The 17,428-nt window shown below is 36.1% G+C and overlaps 1 long non-coding RNA gene across 1 annotated transcript; it reads right to left on the reverse strand.

Moving 5' to 3' along the window:
• Positions 1 to 8,754: 8,754 nt before the first annotated feature.
• LOC149775632 (uncharacterized) lies at positions 8,755 to 11,054 on the reverse strand. Its single transcript, XR_016416465.1, has 2 exons — positions 10,816 to 11,054; positions 8,755 to 9,114 (listed from the first exon to the last, which is right to left on the reverse strand). It is a non-coding gene; the product is annotated as an uncharacterized LOC149775632 (long non-coding RNA).
• Positions 11,055 to 17,428: the final 6,374 nt, after the last annotated feature.

Raw genomic sequence — 17,428 nt, forward strand, 5'->3', positions numbered from 1 at the left:
GTCATTAATATAATCTTTGATCTTCTTTTCTGATCTTCCCTCAAGCTAATCCGAATTCTACATAGAAATGAACATCTGGTCCAGATGTTCTGATATGGACCTATAACCTTTTTTTCCCATTCCATTTGAATCTTTGGGTTAACGCATCCTTGAACTGCCGAACCATTCTTTCGAGTTAATGAATCTTCGAACAAACGCACCTTTGAACTTTTGAACCCTTCATTTGGGCCAATGAATCTTTGGATAAACGCATCTTCGCACTGTTGAACCCTTCTTTCGGGCCAATCAATCTTCTGACAAACGTACCTAATACTGTCCCTACGTGTAATATCTCTGTACTGTCCTTACATGTTATGTCTCTAATACAGTCCTTACGTATAATGTCCCTAATGCAGTCCTTACGTGTAATGTCTCTAATACAGTCCTTATGTGTAATGTCCCCAATACTGGTCCAACAGCCATAAAGTGGTAATTGGTTAATATTGGATTGACATATATTTGAAGAAGAAAAAAACACTTGGAGAATAACTGAATAGGAAAGATAGCAGGCACACAGCCACCCCTATAATGTTTCTGATAATACAAAATTATAGGTAAAAAAGTAACCAGAGAGCTACAATTACTTCGTTTTTTGTCCCTTATTAATTATGGAGAAAATCCTCTGTCTAGATCTAATGTAAATGAAAGGGATACGAATTAAGTATTATGTAGCACATAGATAATTGCATGCCAAAACATGCCACCTGGTTTTATGGTCTACAGTCTCTACAAAAATTTAATGCTATATTAATATCTCTCTCCTTTGTGAGTGTATGTGTGTGCGTGTGTGTGTTTTTAAATCATGTCACGTTTGCTCAGCCCCAGTTCGTAAGTCGTGTATACTAAGGTGTTATTACAAGCCATAGTTTGATGTCTAAACATTGCCGTAATCTAGAGTTAATCTCTTACGCAAAGGTACCGTGACCAGGGAGAAGATCCGGCATCTTGATTCGGCACAAGCGTTAGATAGCGCAACTTCCCACCTATGTGTTGCAGCTTTGTCCTAAGATCAGAGGAACCCGCGAGTGAACGGGGCGTGTTCTAAGTCCGTCCCCACGTGGACAGACAGCGAGAGGACATTGTCCGCTATTTTTGATTGGATAGGGTCACAACGACACCCAATCAGAACTGAGATAGAGGCGTGATACCAATTTCGATCTAAATTATTACTTCTAACTAGCAAGCGAAAATTTAGTTTCGCCTAGGAAGATTCTGAGCAATATATGGTTACTGGGAGGAAGTCACTCATAATTTGGCGGTATAACTTAAAGAGGAGATTCTCAGGAAAGACAAAGCTTCGTAAAGGTCAGTAAGTTATTTGCTCGATTTTTGCAGAATATTAAGGCATAGTAATTGTAATTAAGTGTAGTATGTGTACTTAATTATACTAGGATCGTTTAGTACGTAGAATTACCTTTATAGTGTTTAATATAGATGCGTATTTGAGAAATGAATTTGAGTATTATGTAAAGAATTATGTAGATTGTTATTTTGTGGTCAGAATTAATTCTGTAGTTCGCTGTTAGATTACTTCGTAGTAAACTAGTGCATTTATTCATGTGGTAAGTCAGAATTTAGAATTTGGAAAATGGTTGAAGTGTGTAAGATTAGTTGATATGTATGTATTGATATGAGAGCATGGATATTTGAATATTTGTGTACTTTATATGAGTTGTAATGTAAAGAAATGTGTCTGATTGCTGATATTGTTTAGTATACTGGGACTAGGAATATGTACTGATGTGATGCAATTCATTGATGTATGTATGAGAAGTAATTGATACCGTGCTTTTATTAAGACGTTGTTTTACCATACATGAACGAATGAGTATTTCGATTTAAATGAATTCGTGACCAAAGAAATTTAATAGCCGTTATCTGATGATAGGTTCGGTGTAGTGTGAGATGAGAGGGCTAAGGAAAATATTGTACCATCCTTGTGTTTTCACAGGAAGCCTTTTGGGGGACAGAACTTCCGGTACAGTTGTGTGTCTAGTCTCTAAGATGGGAGATAGAAGTGAGACTAGCAGAGCAGTCGGAGTCGACAAGTCTAGTAGGTAGAGAGAGTCGAGGAGGAGGAAATTGAGTCAACGAAGAGAAAGTGGAGAAGGAGGAGGAGTATAGAGAAGTCGAGGAGGAGAAGCATTTGGAGAAAGTCGAATTGGAGGAATAGGATAGAAGGATACTCAGAGGAGTAGAATACAATGGCAGGTGGAAAGCTATCACACACTACTAATCAAATGATGCAATAGACTATCACAGGGTAGAGCGGAAGGAGAGTACTTGGGAAATTTTAATCATTTGAATATTGAATTGTCATTAAACTGTTATTCGTTGAATTTCATTTTTTGTTGTTGTTGTATATTCAATCATTTAACCGTCGGCATTGCCGACTGGAGGCTCGGAGCTTTACAGCTATCTTTCACTAAGTTAGCTTCCAACCAAAATAGAGGCTGGGTGGGACTTCTATAGTAATTTAAATGGAATATTGGGAGCACCCACCCCAACCATAACATACCTACCACAGTGGTGGCATAACAACCCGTCACACCACAAATCACAACAATATTTTCTTTGATCTTCCTTTCTGGTCTTCTTTCAAACTAATCGGAACTCTTCATAGAAATGAACCACTGATCCAGATATTTTGCTTTGGACCAATAGCCATCTTTTTCATTTCATATGAATCTTAGGACCGAAGCATCTTCGAACTGTTGATCCCTTCTTTCAGGCAAATGAATTTTCGGATAAAAACGCACCTTTGGACCCCGTAGGGCCACTAAACCTTTGGTTCGGATATATTACCCTTTGAACCAACAAACCTTTTAAACAATAAAGCTTTCGTTTGGACCAATGAACCCTTTGACTATCGAAATTTAACACTAAAAATAGACTCAAGTTTTGCACACGAAGAGCGTATCTTTCGTTCTATTTAGGCGGAAAATAACAAAACGTCAAGATTTTCAGAGCAGCGTGTTTCATAATTGCGTTACATTTTATGTAGCCAGTCAAGAAATCTACTGTAATAGTTTTGTTCTCTCCGTCACTAAAATACAGACTGATTCCGTTCGTGTTTGACAAAAGGTCACACTAATTGTTCATCCAGAGAGAGAGAGAGAGAGAGACTGTTTTAATGTTACCATTCTATGATATTAAACTAAGTAACACAAAATAACAAACACCAACAAGGTTTGTAAAATTGAAAATATAATTTATTTCCCTAAAATACAAAGTGAAAAATTAAAAATAACTTACAATATGATGAAGGATATCCTTAATATTCTTAAATGTTTGAATAAATACAACAGTATCGAGTAATCCGAATGAGTGGTATTCCGAATAAGTTTAACTATTGTAGTGATGTTTCAATGGTACTAATAAATCATGACGAAATGTCCTTAAACGATTCCACAGTTTCAGAAACAGCTTTATATTTTCATGTAATCTGAAAACTTTATGCTTCAAATGAATAAATCCCCTCAACTTAACGCAACTAAATATCTCTTCTAAGACTAGTGTTGGTACTAGGAAAATGATTCGAACTGATACACAAGGTCAGGTGGTTCACTCTATATAAATCGGGAACTACATCATTCTGACATTTCAAGAACTCGTGTCCTGAAGTCGAGTCACGCGATGTTTACTTGGATGAAAATACTATTCCACCTTGAATCAACGAGTGAACCTACACATTACGATTACAAGAATGTTCTCTTCTTTACAGTGAAAATATAAAATAACACTAACATTAACAATGTATTTAACCAAGTGATTCTTACAACTATTCTTATAAAATAGTACACTCGATAGAGATATACACAACATAGATAACCTACCTTATAAACTAATACAATAGGAATGAACAGCACACATTTGGATTACTCTGAGAGAGAGAGCGAGCGAGAGAGAGAGAGAGAGAGAGAGTATATTTTATTCCTATTCTAAACAAGTAAATCAAGGCATACAGAGACTTGCCTTTAATGGTATATTTTCCGTATGCAATTTCATGAACTCTGGTACCAAATATTCACATCTGTATGAAAAAATCACATTTTACGTGGTGTGGATAAAATATTGCATAATGGAATTGGAGACATACTGAAATCCTTTTATGATAACAAAAAATCTTGTTCTGTCATTAGCTTGATAAATTGGATGACTCTAGGTTCCTTGTGAAATCACTACTGTACCAAGGGACTGTCCATCACTACTGTATTTAGGGACTGTTCATCACTACTTGATTGAGGGACTGTCCATTACTACTGTATCGAGGGATTGTCCATAACTACTTTATCGAAGGACTGTCTATCACTACTGTATCGAGGGACTGTCCATCAATTCTGTATCGAGGGACTGTCAGTCACTACTGAATCGAGGACTGTGTCCATCTCTACTGTATCGAGGGACTGTCCATCTCTACTGTGTCGAGGGACTGTCCATCACTGCTGTATCGAGGAATCATCAATACTTTATTAAAGGACCGTCCAAATTACTATAAGCCCGATTCGGGTGTGAAGGTACTTCTTTATTTTTCTCCAATGTTAAATTTTGTGGTCTACATTCTCATGGCATACTCTGACATTAGATAAAAAAAAAGTCGGCCGGTGCATGCTAAGAGAACGTTAGTTACGATTTGTAGAATTGGATATATATGTTTAAGATCCAAATGGTGGTTGCATGGAAGAATTACAGATTGCTACATTGTTAAACCAAACTTTAGAACATGACACACCATATCGTCCAAAGTGGATGAGCTGGATAGATCGTAGGATGAATTGGAGAAGGAAAGCTGGAAAGATCGCAGGGTTTAGAACGGGAAAAATGTTGGAGTGGCGACTTTAATAAACGTCATCCGAGGACGCAACGAATGGATTGTCTATGGCATGCAAATTAATGCCCCTTGGTTCACATATCAGTCTCTGAATCGATAATACAGTCTTGCAAATCCTTGCAAAATCTTCCACGCATCATTTGTGTGTAAGAAACCCCAACTTGATACTTTGTTGTAGCATCTATGGAAACTAAATACCGATTTAACAGATTTGACTGAATAACCCAGATAACAGGTTGGACTGAATAAATGAATTTGCAAATCTGACTCAATAACCGAAGTAAGGGATTCAACTAAACAACTGAATTAAGAGATTTGACTTAATAACCGAATTAATAGACCTGCTTGAATAACTGATCCAACGGAATTGATAGATATGAACTGTCTTCTGTAACACAATAACCGAATTAACAGACCTGATGGAATAACTGATCTAACGGATTTCATAGATGTTATCTGTCTTCTGTAACACAATAACACAATAACACAGACCTGATTGAATAACTGATCTTACGGATTTGATAGATGTTATCTGTCTTCTGAAACACAAGAACTAAATTAACAGACCTGATGGAATAACTGATCTAACGGATTTGATAGATGTTATCTGTCTTCTGTAACACAATAAACAAATTAACAGACCTGACTGAATAACTGATCAACGGATTTGATAAATGTTAACTGTCTTCTGTAACATTTCATAAATATTTTTCAAACAAATCCGGAACAAATAAATACAGGCAATAACAAATTCAGTGATGATTGTTACTATTGCTATCTCATACGACATGTAATAGCCAAATACAGAAAGTGGGAACAGTAAGTTCACCGACTCGCTGTCTTTTGAGTCTGCCAGTGTATTATCTATAATGGAACTACCCCACTTACCCCTGTACTAGTTAAAATGGCACTACCCACTTACCCCTGTATTAGTTATAACTACCCTACTTACCCCTGTATTAGTTATAACCGAACTACCCCACTAATCAGTGTATTAGTAATAACGGAACTACCCCACTTATCCCTTATTTAAAAAGGAACTACCTCACATACCATGCTAACTATAACAAAACTACCCCACTGATCCTTGTATTAGCTACAACGGAACTACCCCACTTACCCCTGTATTAGTTATAACAGAACTACCACACTTACTCCTGAATTAGTTGTAACAGAACTACCTCACATACCATATTAGCTAAAACGGAACTACCCAAATAATCCTAACATTAGTTATAACGGAACTACCCAACTTACCCCTGTATTATGTATAACGGAACAACGCCAATTACCACCCCTAGCGAAATGTAACTTTCTTACAAATGATTTTTATCTATACTTTGCGCTCAAACGTTTGTGATTCATGAACTGTGAATTTTCTTGTTTCTTTTTTGTTGCTACCTTATCAATCTGAATTCTGTGCGCATGCTCCTCAGAGGACCACCTCCTTCCAGAAGTAATGCTGACTTCCCAGATTAATTCTTATGTTCACGCAACCACTTTATTTTGTATCGTATGCAGAAATTATAAACCTTTTCCTTATCGCTTAGCTAATAATGATTTTTAATTGCGGAGTCTATGTTATTTTATTTTATTTTATTTTAAAGTGAGTTTCTATAAACAGATAATTGGGTTCTCAATTATAAAGAAACGATGTTCATTCTAACGAGGCCACTGTACACATAGAGACATGGCGATACTTTTGAGGTACACGTCCATATTGAAGTAGGATGATACAAATAATGCATCTGTACACACTGAAATATGATTATTCTAATAAGGCCCCTGTACACATTGAAATAGGACGATACTAATAATGCATCTGTACACAGTGAAATGTGATGATACTAGTAAGGCCACTGTACACATTCAAATAGGACGATATTAATAAAGCCACTGTACACATTGAAATGGGGTGATACTAATAATGTAGCTGTAGACACTACGATAGGATTATACTAATAAGGCGCGTGTACACATTGAAAATGGATGATACTAATAAGGCCTATGTACACATTCAGATAGTACGATACCTATAAGGCCATAGTACACATTGAAATGGAATGATACTAATAAGGCTCCTGTAAAACTTGAAATAGGTGTGATGTGTGATGTGATTTGGATTTTTAACGTAGCTTTAACAATCTTCCAGTCATATCGCTACGATGTCTGCAGTGTGACAGTTTATAGTGATGTCTAGCACCGGGACATCATGCCGCAGACATGTAGCATGAAGTCCCACCCAGTCACATTATCCTGACACCAGGTCGACTAGTCCAAACGCTAACCTCTTAATGCTGAGCGCCAAGCAAGGCAGCTGCTAGTACCATTTTTGTAAGTCTTTGGTATGACTCGGCCGGGGATCGAACCAACGATCTCCCTCATCCGAGGCGGACGCTCTAACCACTAGGCCACCGGAGCGGTAATTGAAATAGGACGATACTAATAAGGCCACTGTACACATTGAAATAGGATGATACTAATTAGGTCCGTATACACATTGTAATAGGATGGTACTAATTAATTCCGTGTACACATTGAAATACGATGATTCTAATATGGCCACTGTACACAGTGCAATAGGACGATACTAATAAGGCCCATGTACACATTAATAGTAATAATGCATCTATACACATTGAAATATGATGACACTAATATGGCCTATGTACAAACTGAAATAGGACGATACTCATAAGGCCACTGTACACATTGAAATGGGATGATAGTAATAATTCATCTGTACACATTGAAATGATATGATTTTAATAAGGCGACTGTAGTCATTGAAATATGATGATTCTAATAAGGCCACAGTTCACATTGAAATGGTATGATTCTAATAAGGCCACTGTAGTCATTGAAACAGGATGATTGGAACAAGGCCACTGTACACATTGAAATGGGACGATTCTAATAAAGCCAATGTAGTCATTGAAATAGGATGACTCTAATAAGGCCCCTGTACACATTGAAATGGGATTATACTAATTATACCCGTGTAAACATTGAAATGGGATTATACTAATAAGGCCTGTGTACGCATTGAAATGGGATGACGCTAATAAGGCCACTGTACAAATTGAAAAGGGATTATACTAATAAGGCCCCTGTACACATTGAAATGAGATGATACTAATAAGACCTTGTACACATTGAAATAGGCCTAGGATGGCACTAATAAGGCCCGTTTTTTACATTCCTTTAAATCAGATTGTGTAACATTAGTACTAACTTAGATCAACTGTCACACACACAGAGGTGGCGTTAGGAGTACGCGGGGCTTTTGTACTATTCTTGATATACCATGCGTGTAGCGTGACGTTCACGGCATACACCATGGTCTCTGCTTCCAGTGGATGAGAAATGGACCAATCGGCTCCAAAAGTAGAACATAACCAATGTATGTCATCATGCGAGTCAAAATCAGTGTATGTCATTATGCGTGTCTAAATCAATATATGTTATAATGCAAAGTTAAAATCAATGTATGTGAGAATGTGTGTCAAAATCAATATATTCCATAATACGAGTCAAAATAACGTGTGTGATCATACGTGTAAAATGTATTCATCATGTGTGTGAAAATCAATGTATGTCATCATTCGTATGATCAATGTATGTCATCATGCGTGTCAAAGTCAATCAACGTCATCATGCGTGTCAAAATCAATGCATGTCATCATGAGTCTCACATTCAATATATGTCATCATGTGTGTCAAATTCAATCTATGTCATAATGCCTGTCAAAATCAATCAATGTCAATATGCATATTAAAATCAATATACGTCGTCATGAGTGTCAAAATCTATATATGTCATTATGCGTGTCAAATCCAATGTATGTCAGCATGCGTGTCTAAATAACAATTCTTGAGAATAGTTATGCTTGCAATATATTTTAATTGTCAAAATATACCGAAATAATGCCCTTATTGGCATAAATGTGAAGTTTTCAGAGATCTTTGTAACAGCAACCACTCTTTTGTGTTCAAGTCTTTTAAAATCAGTGACACCAGTTTGCAGCATAATCCACTTCCATTGTGAGATTTCCAGTTTACATCATAATCCGTTTCCATTGCGGGGTTTCCAGTTTACATCATAATCCGTTTCCATTGCGGGGTTTCTAGTTTACAGCATAAACGTTTCCATTGTGAGGAATCCAGTTTATTGCATAACCAGTTTCCATATTGACATTTCCCTTTACTATATCAAAATTATAAAAACTGTTTTCTTGACATCCCTGGAAATAACGGAAACAGTGACATCAAGCCAGACTCACAGCATATTCCATACATAGCAGATTCCAAGACACTGCCAGAAAATTGCTTCAGCTTTATTATTAAATTAATTTCTTACTGAACTCAAAGCAAGAATAGTGTTTCGAGATATCCGAGGGTAGGAACGTTTTTTCTAAATATCCCAGCCTTGACAGAGTTCAGGAATTAATTCTTTGATTATAGGTAGTCGGTGGCATGAAAAGATTTGTTAAAACTAGTAATTTGCCATTTTCTAGGAGTATAATTGATGGTAGCATTGACCAATTTCGTAAGATGAATCCTCCCTAATTGCTTAGTACAAGCAATTCCCTATATATTTTCAGGAAAATGTATTTACTAATCTTCGGCTTGGAAAGGATTGCTGATATGGTCATGCAATTGTAAAGCAAGAAAAAAATATGCAAGTCTGAAATTAGGATCTCGTGATTGTTTGGGCGTGAGTTCATTGGAGGGAATTAATTTCTTCGCTTGCGCGTTTAAGAACCCTAGAGCAGAGAACGACTGTTTTCTTGAAGTGCATGAAAATATTGGAAACAATGACATCAAGTCAGATTCATACAAGTGTAGAGACCCGTTACGTGTTATAGTTATGTAATGAGGGTGTATAATACTTGCGCATACATTTAGAAACTCTCTGGTTTTCGTTATCACTTGCACTTACATAGCAGATTCCAAGACACTTCCAAACAAAAGACGAAGTCCATATGTGGCTTCTAAACATTAACCTATATGTGTGTATCCGATTTATTACTAAATTAATTTCTCACTGAAATCGAGCTATCCGAGGATAGGAACTTTTTTCTAAATGTCCCAGACCTACCGACCCGAAAATCATTTGTTGGTCCCAAATTTGCTAGGACAATACCGGATGTAAAGAAATTGTAATATGCGTTCCTTTACAAAATGATCAACTGTTCGTATAGCACTAATGCCATACTCAAACGACGGTTACTTAAAGTTTCAACTCAGAAGCATTTTGTACTTTACATTATTCAAACAAGGCATGCTACTGGTCAGAAGTTATAAAGTTAATTGGATCTTTCGTATATCACCATGACTCGGTCAAACTTGAAATCTCCGTGTCATAGTATCATATCAGGAAGGCAAATCTTGCATCATATTTCACGAACAACACACTTTTTCGGGCGACCTTTGTATCCCTAAATATCAGGTTCTGTATAATGTTTTCTATCTTTATTGCTACTACATCCTTACTTTATGATTCAGTGTATCAACCTTACCATGTGTATACACTATGATAATGAGGCAGGTGTTTCCAATCTAAAAGGATGTACAAAGTTAAAACCTATTTATTTTATTTTTTCTCCATTGGCTTAAAATGTTTACAACCTATAAATTTAACCGACTAATCGCGAGTTTTATTACTAAACAAACAGCTTTAATCTCGTTTTTCTCTTGTGTTTATTACCGATATATTTGTTGCCGCTTGTGTTGTTGGTGTCTGTTAAATGTGGCTCATTATGTGTATTATGTCTTTAAATTAAATATATGCTTACAAACACTAATTATCCTTTCAGATATGTTACCCCTATATTGATTAGTAACTTTAGCTTAAGTAAAATTATGAATGCGTATTCGATAAACCAAGATTTCATAGTGAGAGAAACAAAGACATTCCGTGTATGTAATAAAAGCGTACTTACGCGTACGGTTCGGGTAATGGACTATTGCATCCATATCACACGGATTCGTTAACGATATGGAACATACATAAACTCCTCCCTGGCACCCCAAGCCATAACCATGTCCAATTTGGTAAAGATAAAGTAGACCCATTCAAACGATAAGAAAGCAAACATACCGGTATATTTCTGAATCCATCTTAAGTAATATTATAGAAGCATGTGCGTGTTGTTAAAAGTGCCTTTAAACCAACAAAACAAACAAATCCAACTTAACAAAGGGATATGTCATTTCATATGATGCAGTAGATTCAGTCTAACGTCCCTTGAATGCCTGGTATCTTTCGGGCCTAGGTCAACAATTGATTCCATTAAAATGTCACTAAATTCAAGAAGTAAGTGTGAGAATAATTCTAAGCGTGTCGCCAAGAAAGTTTGCAAAATACGTTTGTTTTGTATCACTCGGTCTTCAATTATCTAAACACTGCAGAGAGAGGGATTACTCTGCAGATGGTAGACATATATTTCCAGAGGAGGTAAATCTAACCGGAACATAAGCCGCTCAGTTATGACGCCAAGATACGGGCAATGTACGTCACTAATATTTTGTTATTTAAATCAAACGGGTAGTACAAGTCAGTGGACGATTATGGAGTGGCTGGGCGAAACATATTAACGTATTAAGAGGCCAACTCTATGATTAATAGTGCAAGGGGTGATTGGGGAATGGTGGGGTGAAATTACCATTAGCGTCTTATGACACTAGTTACAATTTTAATAGAGCACTGGGTAGTTGGGAAATTTTAGGGTGAAATAACTATTAGCTTGCTATGATGCCAGACCTAGATTTAATAGAACTCGAGGTGACTGAGGAATGGTAAGGCGAAATAACTATTAGCGTATTATGATGTCCAATGTCTGTGTAATACAATACTGATCATTGGGGAATAGCACGGTAAAATACGTGTTGGCGTATTGTTATGTCAGATTTGTGTTTAACTGAGTACGTGGTGATTGAGGAATGATATGGTGAAACAACTGTTAGCCTAATCAGCCTAACTCAATCAAAAATGTCCATGTACTGTAAACATTATAAGGAGGTGGTTATAGAATACGCAAACCATATAATAAAATGTAGGGAGACTAAAAATGTATTCCTTTCGTTATTGCTTGCATGGTTAGTTTTATGTTGGCCTGCTTCCTGCTTCCTAGTACCACTCAAATGATGGATGGAAGAAGACAACGTAAACAACCGAATTATACTCAGTCCAATAGATTTATATTTCAATATACTCAGTCAAATAGATTTCTATTTCAATATACTCAGACACCGATCTTGTTCTATTTTGGAATTGATCTCGGACACCGACATTGTAAACTGTTGCCAGTGATCTCTGACTCTGAGACTTTACATAATGTCAGTGATCTCAGACGCCGATCGTGTACAATGTTGGTACTGATCCCAGACGCCATTCAAGTACGGTACTGATAGTAATCTCAGACACGGAACATGCACAAGTCTTAGCAATAATTTCAAATGCTGTTTATGCACCATACTGACAGTGATCTGAGATGCCTGTCATGTGTGATGTTGACAGCGATCTCAGACGCCAGTCATGGAATGGGTTGAAAAACATGAATAAGAACTCAAACATTCTCCTGTAGAATCGAGGGATTGGACAATCCGTTCTATTTTGTTTGTAATTCTGTATAATTAGTCTATATTCCTTGCTTTCATGATTTCTTTGTAGGAAACCGAAATGACTGTTGATAGAAGTGAATTAATTACCGTGCCTGATACGCGGGAGTTCATGTACAACTGGCTTTGTGGAATAATTTTTTGTGATGTGCTTAGTCTTGATGGTATATGGACTGGTGCGTGCAGGCAAGGCGATTGGTGCCGTTTATTCGCGGACCTGGTTGAAACCTCCTTTAGAGACGAATTAAAAATTATCTCACCTGTATGATGGCATTATTTGTATGAAATATTAATCATGCTTAGTAATCTCAAGCATTATCCTGTAGAATCCAGTGATAGCAATTTCCGTTCTGTTTTGTTGTATATATATATATATATATATATATATATATATATATATATATATATATATATATATATATATAACTTAAGAGAGGAAGACTACAAAAGTGTTCCCGAAGACAATCGCTTATGTTACAGAGAACTATATGCCCTTGTAAAATCTTGTTGAAGGGAATGTCATTGTCTTCCTAGGCAACTTGGCATTGAATGCAAATAAAGTGTATCAGATTGTCATGTAAATTAGGTATCTCCTTTGACTGAAAACTTTAGTTCTATTTCTTGTGTGAATTAGATATTTCCTTTGACTGAAAAATGTAGTTCTAATTCGTGTGTATCAATTGTCACCCAAGGTATACTTTAGAAAAAAGTTGTATGTCCGGAAATCATAATGCAAATGTAATGTATCGAAGTCACCATAACGACTGTGATGTAATTTTCGAAGTCACCTGGCCGATTGTGATAAATGTATTTTTTTAAGTCATAAGACGGATTCCATTAGATGCATGTTTCAAATACACCGGTCCGATCCTATATTTCGAAGTCACCATGCCGATTTTGATAGATGCATGTTTCAAATTCACTACGCCGATTATAATAGATTCATGTATCAAATTCACCAGGCTAATTGTGATTCCGAGTATCAAAAAGTCGTCAGGTCGATTCTGATTCCGAGTTAAAACTTGACATCAAGCTGCTGCTTGTATGACGTTAAGAATGTCATCCATGATAACTGTCATCATTTAACCCCTCCTCAGTGAGTATCGTTTGGATTGGTGACGAGAAGGGTACTGGTTAAAATCCTGAAGTAATAGCTTGCATGTGTCAGATTGGAGCAATTTATTGCTAGTGTCACGAGCTTTTTGTGTCTCCGACCTGTGGCCTTTTAGTGTAATTTCTTTAAGGACATTTCGTGTATCGAGAAGAGCTTGCATCAAAAGTTTAAATCCAATCATATTGCATGACACACAATCAACATATAATTATTGCAGTTGTTGTACCAAATTACAAATGAAGGCTTAACCTGCACAATATGTTTCCTGAAGAGATCTTGCATTTCGGCAGGAAAATAAATAGTTAATTAGTAAACTTCCAAGCTAACATAGTTCAGTCCAGCCTGCTCTGAGCAACTTCTCCATTCCAAGCACAGAACAGTACTTGTTAATTATTGATAATGTGCATCATTAGATGACATCTTGTTTCAACAAATAGCTAAAAGTCACACCTTTGTCCACAAACAAAAATGTGTCTTTTTGTCCAAGTTGTCGACTTCAATCATTCTATTCAAAGACATGACAATGAACTCGAGACGTATTAAGGACCGATCATAATTAGAATAATAAGAAAAAGAGCGTGGATTGTATCCTTTTTGTGGGCTTTACGTATTCACATCAGATTGAAATTCACAATAATACTTTATGTGTGGTTCATGACAATTGTGACACTTGTGTTCAAGAGTTTTTATTGTGTCACTGTCCAAGCTGTAGCTTTATTCCAAAAGGACGCAAGAACGAACCCTCAGCTGAGAACGACAGTTGTCTTGAGGTATTTTGGGAGAGTTTTAAATGTTTTGTTGGTCGCATTAAACTCTTGTTTGTTATGTACGTCTAGTACATGTTCCTATAATGATTTTCTTACTTGAAAGCACACGCCAAATCAATCGATTGATTTGACTAATTTCATATTAATTGGTTGATTAAACTACATTACGATATTCCAGAGCCAGTTGATACATTCCTTGGTACGGAATTTAACTAATTTTCTTCAATTTCCTTCCACATCCAGTAGACATTATGCGCATTCTGGTGCTAGAGTAATATTTGGAAGTGTTTCATCCTTCTTAGATTTTAGTGATTATTTCTTTGAATATAGGTAGTGGGTGGCATGAAAATATTTATAAAAACTAGTAGCTTGCCATTTTCTTCTTCGCGAGATTTAATGGTATCCTAGACTGATTTCGTAAAATGAATTTCCCCTAATTTCTTAGCATAAGGAACTCCCTTGATATTTTCAGGTACAGGTGTTCACTAATCTTCGGCTTGGAAATGCTTGCTGATATGTCACGCAATTGTACAGCAAAAGAGACTATGCCATTATGAAATTAGGATGTCGTCAGTGTTTGTGTGTTAGTTGATTGGAGGAAATTATTTGCTGCACTTGCGCGTTTAAGAACACTAGAAGCGATAACTATTGTTTTCCTGAAGTCCATTGAAATAACGGAAACATTGACACCAAGTTTGACTCACAGAAGTGTTGCTTGATTCGCTCGGTAGTGAGACCCATTGCTTGTTATAGTTATGTAATGAGGGCATATAATACACTTGTGCATACAATTACAAAATATGTGGTCTGTTAGCGCTTTCTCTTACATAGCAGATTCCAAGACACTTCCAAATCTTATTGAAATCAAAGTAAGAATAGTGTTACGAGCCATCCGAGTGTAAGAACTTTTTTCTTCTAAATGTCCCACCCCTACCGATCCGACAATCATTTGTTGGTCCCTTATTTACGAGGACGGTCGTGGATGTAAAGTAATTGTAATGTGAGTTCCTTTATAAAATGATTATAGCATCGCATAACACTAATACCATACTCACATAACACTCACTTAAAGTTTCAGCTCAGAAGCATTTTGTACCTTACATCCCTCATACATGTGTTCTACCGTTCAGTAGTTCTAAAGTTAACAGGATATTTCGTATATCACGATGACTCGGCAAAACTTGAAATCTCCGTGTCATTGTGTAATATCAGGAAGACAAATCTTGTATCATATTTCGCGAACAACACACTTTTTTGGGCGACCTTTAATCCTTAAATATCAGGTTAAGTATAATATTTTCTATTTGTACTGTCACTACATCCTTACTTTATGATTCAGGGTATCAACCTTACCGTGACTAAACACTATGATAATGAAGCAGGTGTTCCTGATCGAAAAGGATGTACAAAGTTAAAACATATTATTTTGTTTTTTCTCCGTTGGCTTAAAATGTATAAAACCTACAGATTCGACCGACTAATCGAGACTTTTGTTTCTAAACAAAGCTTCGTTATATATATATATATATATATATATATATATATATATATATATATATATATATATATATATATATATATATATATATATATATATATGTGTGTGTGTGTGTGTGTATGTATGTATGTATGTATGTGTGTGTGTGTGTGTGTGTGTGTGTGTCGCTTGTGTTGTTGGTGTCTGCTGAATCTGGTTCATTATGTGTATTATGTCTATAAATTAAATATATGTTTACAAAAGTTATCTGTTCAAATATGTTAATCTCAATTAATTAGTGGCTTCGGCTTAAGTAAAATTATGAATGCGTCTTCATTAGATACACCAAGATTGTATAGTGAGAGAAACAATACGATTATTAATATATCTGTATATTCTTTTTATAAACTAACATCTTGATTAAGATATAATATTACCGAAGCAAATGCAATAAAAACGTATTTACATGGATGGTTCGGGTAGTGGACTATTGCATTCATATCGCATTGCTTTGCTAATGATATGGAACCTACAGAAACTCATCCATGGCACCCCAAACCATAACCAAGTCCAACTTGGCGAAATATAAAGTAGACAAATTCCTACGATAAGAAAGCTAATATATGGATATATTTCTGAATCCACATAAGTACTATTATACAATCATGTGTGTGTTGTCAATATTTCCTTTAAACCAACAAAACTCAGACACTCTTTTTAATAACGGGATATATCATTTTTGATGAAGCAGTAAAGTCAATCTAACTTCCTTTGAATCAGTGCCTGGTATCTTTTGGGTCTCGGTCACCAATTGATTCCATTAAAATGTCATTAAATCCATGAAGTCTGTGTTAGAATGATTTTAAACGTCTCCCAAAATGAAGCATGCAAAATACGTTTGTTCTGTGTGACCCAGTCTTCAGTTTTGTAACATATTTTCAGTATTAGCCAATAGTAAATGTTAGAGAGGGTTGACGCTGCAGATGATAGACATATATTTCCAGGGGAGGTATATCTAATTGGAGCATTAAACGCTCAGTTATGACGCCAACATACTGGCAATGAACGTCACTTATAGTTTACCCTTTTAAAGCAAAATTCATTCATCTAAGCAATAAAGGACAACTTAATATTTGAACCAAACGGGTAATAAGAATGGATGGTACTGGATGATTATGGCGTGGTAGGGTGAATTTCATATTAGCATATTATGATGCCAGTTATATGATTAATAGTGCACGGTGTAATTGCGGAATGGTAGGACGAAATGACTTTTAGTGTATTACGATGGAAGCTATACTTTTAATAGAACACTGTGTAGTTGGGAAATGGCAGGACGAAATAACTCTTAGTTTGTTGTGATGTAGGCTGTATGATTAATAGAGCACGGAATGATTGTGGGAATGGTAGGATGAAATAACTATTATCGTTTTATGATGTCAGATCTCTGTTTAATAGACTACGGTGCGATTGGGGAATCATGGGGTGAAATTACTCTCCATTTGCTGGACGAAATGACTTTTAGTGTATTACGATGGAAGCTATAATTTTAATAGAACACTGTGTAGTTAGGAAAT

This window comes from Sinohyriopsis cumingii, chromosome 19, assembly GCF_028554795.1.
Source record: "Sinohyriopsis cumingii isolate HCF-2022 chromosome 19, ASM2855479v2, whole genome shotgun sequence".
Taxonomy (NCBI): Eukaryota; Metazoa; Mollusca; class Bivalvia; order Unionida; family Unionidae; genus Sinohyriopsis; species Sinohyriopsis cumingii.